The sequence below is a fragment of the Pogoniulus pusillus genome, chromosome 20 (genome assembly GCF_015220805.1).
Source record: "Pogoniulus pusillus isolate bPogPus1 chromosome 20, bPogPus1.pri, whole genome shotgun sequence".
Classification (NCBI taxonomy): domain Eukaryota; kingdom Metazoa; phylum Chordata; class Aves; order Piciformes; family Lybiidae; genus Pogoniulus; species Pogoniulus pusillus.
This window is the reverse complement of record NC_087283.1, coordinates 9025916-9031915: the sequence shown is the minus strand read 5'-3', so window position 1 is coordinate 9031915 and position 6000 is coordinate 9025916.

Sequence of the window (6000 nt, the reverse complement as noted above, 5' to 3'; positions counted from 1 at the left end):
CTTGGCTTTAAGCCACGATGATGCTAAAATGCCCTTTACCAGTAGGGCAGGGGGTGAGCTGGTACCCCCAGCAGAAGGAGCCTGCAACATCTTGTGTAACAAGGAGCAAGCATCAAAGGGAAATGCCTGAGCGAAGCAATAACCCACGCTAACAACAACAAAAAAAACCCTCTCCCCTTTCATTTCCCTCCCTCCCCTCTTGACCTTGAAGAATGCTGGAAGGTGTCATGTCATCAGCATTTCCCAGTCGCTGGGAGCTGGAAGGGGGAGGGGGGAGGATTATTTCTTTTTTTTTTTTCTTCCTTCAAGGCACCCTGCCAAGAATAACAGCCGACTCCAGCAGGTCGGCACAGGAAGGGAACGGCTGGAACCTGATTTGCAGTCAGACGCTTGGAAAGCCAGAATGCGTTTTATTGAAGAGGTCTCCAAGGAGGCATAAACCTTACCACCACCCCCCCACCACCCCCCAAAAAAAAAAAGGCAAAAGCAAAAAAAAAATACCAAAAGGGGGAAAAAAAGCCTTTCTGATGAAGCTGTAGATTTTTGAACATGTATTTAGAGAAAGGAAGAAAAAAAAGCCTTCAAGATAAGCTTGCTTTTTTAGTTCATGCTGTTGATTTACTGCAGGGATGGGATTAGGCAGGAGTGGGGAGAGGTTGGGAATGGGGATCCCATCCCTAGTGCCCCCTGACTTGAAGATGGCAGAGACCACTTGGATGAAAGGCAGTTTGCCCAGTCAAGATAAGGCTCCATCTCCTCTGCTGCATCCCTCAGGGATGGAAGCATTTAGCAGAAGTCATCGTAGATGTGGTGCTGAGGGATGTGGTTCAGTGGCGATCTGGCAGTACTGGGTTAACGGTTGGAGTTGCTGATCTTAAAGGTCTCTTTGCACCAAAGTGGTTCCATGATTCTGTCAGAGACATGCAAGGGCAATTCCTCCTGGAAAGAGGATACTTTTGTCCAACAGGCAACTCCAGCACAGGTCAACAGGTTTAGTGCCTCTTCATAACCAGTGTTCCTGAGTCCAGCCTTGGCTGGAGGCATGGGGAGGTCTCCAGGGCAGGGACCACTGGGCACTGAGAGCATCTGCACAACCAGAGTAGGTGAATCTCTACTGGAAAGAACACATTTGGTTGGGACAGCAATTAGCTGGACACAGGGATGCTCTTTAACCAGACAGGAGCTGGAGAAGGAGGTGATGCTTGGCCCACATGGAAACTGCAGGACGATGGAGGACTTCCTGAAAACAGAGGTACCTGCTGAGCTGGGGAAGGGGCTCTGGGCTCCTCTTGGCAGGCATGTGGGGAGAAGGGCTTGGTACAAAGAATGGATGAGCTAGTGGATATGGGAATCTGGGATTTCTGGGTGCATGTTCCTGAAGATTAGGCCCTTTGCCTCAGTTTCCCCAGGCGAAATGGCTTCATCCTGTGTCCAAAGGGGTGTGTCTGTCATAGTTAATGGGATCCAGTGTCATGCAGGGGACGTGAGCCCACAGCAGCAGGGACGAGTGCCTGCTTCACTTGCATGGCCAGCACCTTTCCCATGCATCCATGCTTGCCACAGTGTGTCCAGATCCTGCATGGGCTGTGCTTGCCGCTGCATAGCCATGGATTTCTGCCCCATTGTTGCCAACCAAAATCTTTCTAGTGCTGAAGTTTCTCTTCCCATCCTTTGGCTGCAGAAGGGACAATTGATTCCTGATCTACTCCAGCCTGTGTTTACCAACCTACCTTCAAAATAGAAGCAAAACAAACCCCTGTCCATCGTCTGTGCACCCGACGGCACAGGAGAACCTCCCAAACAAGCACTTCCACCAATTCTTAGAGCGAAGACACCGGCAGCAGCCCTTGATCTCTAGCCTGGTAGTGAACCTGCTGAGCTCCCAGCCCTCGGTCTCCTAATCTCCTCCTGCAGCTTGCTAAATCCTGCAAGATGTTCCCAGTAATGAGGGCGGGATGGGCTAGGTTTGTTTGCAGAGCTTCATCCTTGGGGACATCTGGTTCCCTTGGCTCACCTGAGCTTCAGATAAGCAGCAATTGGCACCGGAGAAGCAGAGACTGTGGATTCCGCACCCTGCGCCACGCCGTGGGGTGCCAGCAACACTGGGATGATGATGGGGCTGGGTTGCTGCTGGCTGGGTGCTGTGCTGACAGCTCAGCTCCTCCCAGCTGATCCACCTCCCACTGCCTGGAAGGCCCATGGAGAAGGGGGTGTCCTTGCTGCTGGGATGCGGTGAAGCCGTGCAGCTCTCCAGCTCCCTTTTAATTCCTTTCCCAGCTGTGTTGCCTCATCGCCATGACCAGGCTGTAACCGGAGCAGGTCAGCATTTTGCTGATGGAGTGTTTTTCCATGGGGAAATACCAATTTCTGTGGGAACATCTCAATTTTGACCAAATTTTTTTTTCTTTAGAGGAGAAGGAGGTGAATGCTTCTACCCCAGGCCTTTCAAGGAGGTTTGGCTTCCTCCTGACCTCGCTTTCCAGAAGAGCATGAAAGAGTGGGTTGTGGAACATGCAGGGTGCTGGTGTGGGAGTAAAATCAGGGCTAGGGAAGGCTTCACAAATAGTCAAATAGGATATTTTTTTAATACTTTGAGGTTTTAATAAGTGAAAAATGGAGCAAGCTGTGATATTAACCTCAGGAAGACTTTCAATCTGGATTTTGGAGAGAAATTTGGCCTTTGCTTATCTCTCCCTCTTTATTTATCCAGCTTGCTTAGCCTTTTCCCATGCCGTGCTACTTGGGCACCAGGCAGTGCCACATGCTCATGGGTTTGACATTCCAGGTACCAGAGGCAATGCTGAGGGGGGAATTCTAGCTGAGTGGGAGCTGTAATCTCTGCCTAACTCCCTTAGGCTGTTTTGGAGCTCCACCAGCCACGGACCCATCCCCAGCTCCCCGTGGCTGCCCAGCAGGGCAGATGGCATCTTCAACTGGTGAATAATGGGCTGGGAATAGAAAGCTGAAACCAGAGACTGTGTCTTCCCATTGCATCTTCAGCGTCATGTGAGAGGCTCCTTCCCTCCCATCCCACTCGGCAGTGGTCAGGGCTTGCCTTGAAATAGCTCCTGGCACTCATGGGGCAGGACCTCGACCTGCCATGCCACGTGCTGGGGAGCTGATGCCACACATCGCTCCCTGCACAGGAGCTCAGTGGCCAAGCAGGAGCCGAGTAGGCTCAGAACACTCTTGGAAAACACTGTGTGCTGCTCGCAGAAGGGCTGCCAAGTTGCTGGGATAGGGAGGCCGCAGGGTGCAGAGTCCCTGCTTGGCATCCAAGGGCACTGTGGTGGCCCAGCTGCTGCTCCTGAATTTTTACTGCTGTGCAAACTGTTCCTGTTTGCACTGACAAACCTTTTCTCTCTTTTCTTTCTTTTTTTTTTCCTAACACCATCCCCAACCTCCCCCCCTCCCTTCTCTCCCTCTCCTCTCCACCCTTTTTTAATAGCAGCCTGTAACAGCCACACTCATTCTTCTTTGTTGACACGGCCCTTTGGCATCAGCACTTGGCATTTGCAGAGCAGCTCGTTCTGGAAAGGAAAAGAAAGAAAAAAAAAATAAAGCAACACTTAAAAAAAAAAGGCAACCCAACCCTTGTGCCTTGCAGGGGATGTGGCTCCATGGCTCCCTCCTGCCTTGCAGGGCACGATGCCACAGGCTGAATCAGTGCCTGGCCCTGGTGAGTTGAGCTGGGATGTGTGGGATGAGGTTAACTCTAATGGATGCCCACCAAAGGATTTGAGGCAGGGCATGAGGGTGCTGAGTCTTCACTGCTATGTTATGTTCGTGTACTCAGCCTTGTGGACACTGCTGGGCACCTCCAGGCTGGCCTTGGGGTTTCTGCTTGGACCAAGGCAGGCACTGAACATGTCCCCACGATGGTTTTGTCCTCTGGTTGTTGCGGCAGCAGCATCAATTTCTCTGCTGCAGCATCTCTGAAAGCGCTTGGTAGAGCAGGGCAGCTTCAGTGCAGCTTCAGCTCAGCCTCAGCATGTTTGTGCAGGGCTCAGGTGGCTGTTGTGGATCCCTTTCTCTCCCCAGAGTCACCTTCCTTTATCACTCTATCTCTCCTCTATCACTCACCTCTTCCTCTATCCTGCTTCTTGGGGACCATCTCAGGAGTATTCCTCCCACTCTGAATCCTCCTTTGCCGCAGCTCCTGTGCTCCAGTCCACAGCTGCAGTTTCAGCACAGGAAGGCTGTCCCCATCCCCTCTGCTCAGCCTACAGCTCCCTGCCACCTGCATGCAGCTTTTCTTGGGTCATCTTGGTTTATTTCAAGCTCCAAGCTGTGCCAAGGCAGATGTTCCTGCTGGCACCAGCAGTGATCTTGGCTGGAAACATCCTTGACTCACCTGCACAGCCAGGCAAAGGGCTGGGGGAAATTGTTTAAAAGCAGGAGAAAAGCTTCTGGAGAAGCCCAGCAAAAGGAATTACAAGAAACAAAAGAAATCAGTTAAGAAAGTCCCCAAAATTCACAGGAGGGTTGAAGCAGCAGATGAAGGATTTATCCTGACTGCGTCCATGACCCAGCCCTCTCTGTTCCACCTGATAAATCAGCAGTGAGTGCAGAGAGCAGCCTTTTTTTAGCAAGAAAGAAGTTAGCAGTGGAAAATGCAGCTGTTGAGAGCAGAGTTCAAGGTCGCTGAACCCCAGGCCAGTGCCCCAGTGACCCCAGTGACCCCAGTGACCACATCACCAGCTTCATCCCAGGCAGGTGACACCATGGTGCTCAGGCTGCCTGCTTCATGCCTCAGTTTCCCCAGGTGGTAGAGTGGGGGTCATAATTCATACCCCTGTGTGGTGGCATTTAGGTGTCCATACTGGATTTTGGTGCTTTCCCCACCTGGGTTTGCTCTCTGGCGGGATGCAGCCTGGTCAGGCTCTGGCTGTTCCACCTCCCTGGCCACGGGTGACTGGGAATTGCCTCCTTGGAGAAACATTCCCTTTTCAAACAGCAGAGCCCGGGAAGGATTAACTGGAGGGGGCAGCTGGGGGAAGAGTCATGCTGTCTTGAAGGCACCGTGGTGTTTGAAATGCTCTTTAAGGCACTTGATGACTCACAGCAACAGCTGGAAGGAATAAGCAGTTGGTAATTTCCATATTAACCTCCCAGTCCTGGGAATTGGGGGGAGATGGGGGGAATGGATGGATTGGATGGATCTGCAGCACGTGCCCTCTTGTGAGAGTAGAGAGGAACCTTGCTGGTGTGCTATGACATGGGCACTGCTGAGCATCATCCTGCTGTGCCTGAGGGACTGCTGGGATGGGGACAGGGATGGAGATGAGGATGGGAAGGAGGATGAGGCGAGGAATTGGGATGGGATGGGGATAAAGATGGGAATGTGGATGGGAGCAGGGGTTAGGATGAGGGTGGGGATGGGGATAAGGATGAGGATGGGGATGTGAATGGGGACAAGGATGGAATGGTAGCAGGAACAGGGATGAGGATGGGGACAGGAATTGGGATGCAGATGGGGAAGAGGATGGGAATGGGGACAGGAGTGGAAACAGAAATGTGGATAGGGAGGAAGATGAGGATGGGGACAGGAAAAGGAATGGGAAGAGGATAGACACAGGAATGGAGATGAATATGGGACAGGGAAGGGAGATGGAAATGGAGAGAGGAATAGGAAAGGAGATGGAGATGAGGCTGGGAGTAGGAATGGAGACAAGAACAGGGATGGAGATGGGAACTGGATTAGAAACAGCAATGGGAATGAGGATGATGAGGGTGAGGATGGCCTCAGCACCAGGCAGGCTGCTCGCGTATCCATCCCAAACCCCTGCCCGATGCAAGCTGGGGGAGCACTGCACTGTGGGGCCACTCAGAGCTGTTTGCACAGCACCTTGCACAACCAGCTCCGAGTCCTGACGCAATGCAGTCACGTAGTCGCTGTCCAAGCCCTGCCTTGTGAGGGACATCTGTCCCTGGGGCTTGCCTTTGTGCAAGGGGACAATTCTGCAGTGCAAGCCAACAAGGAGGTCAAAGCTGGGCGCA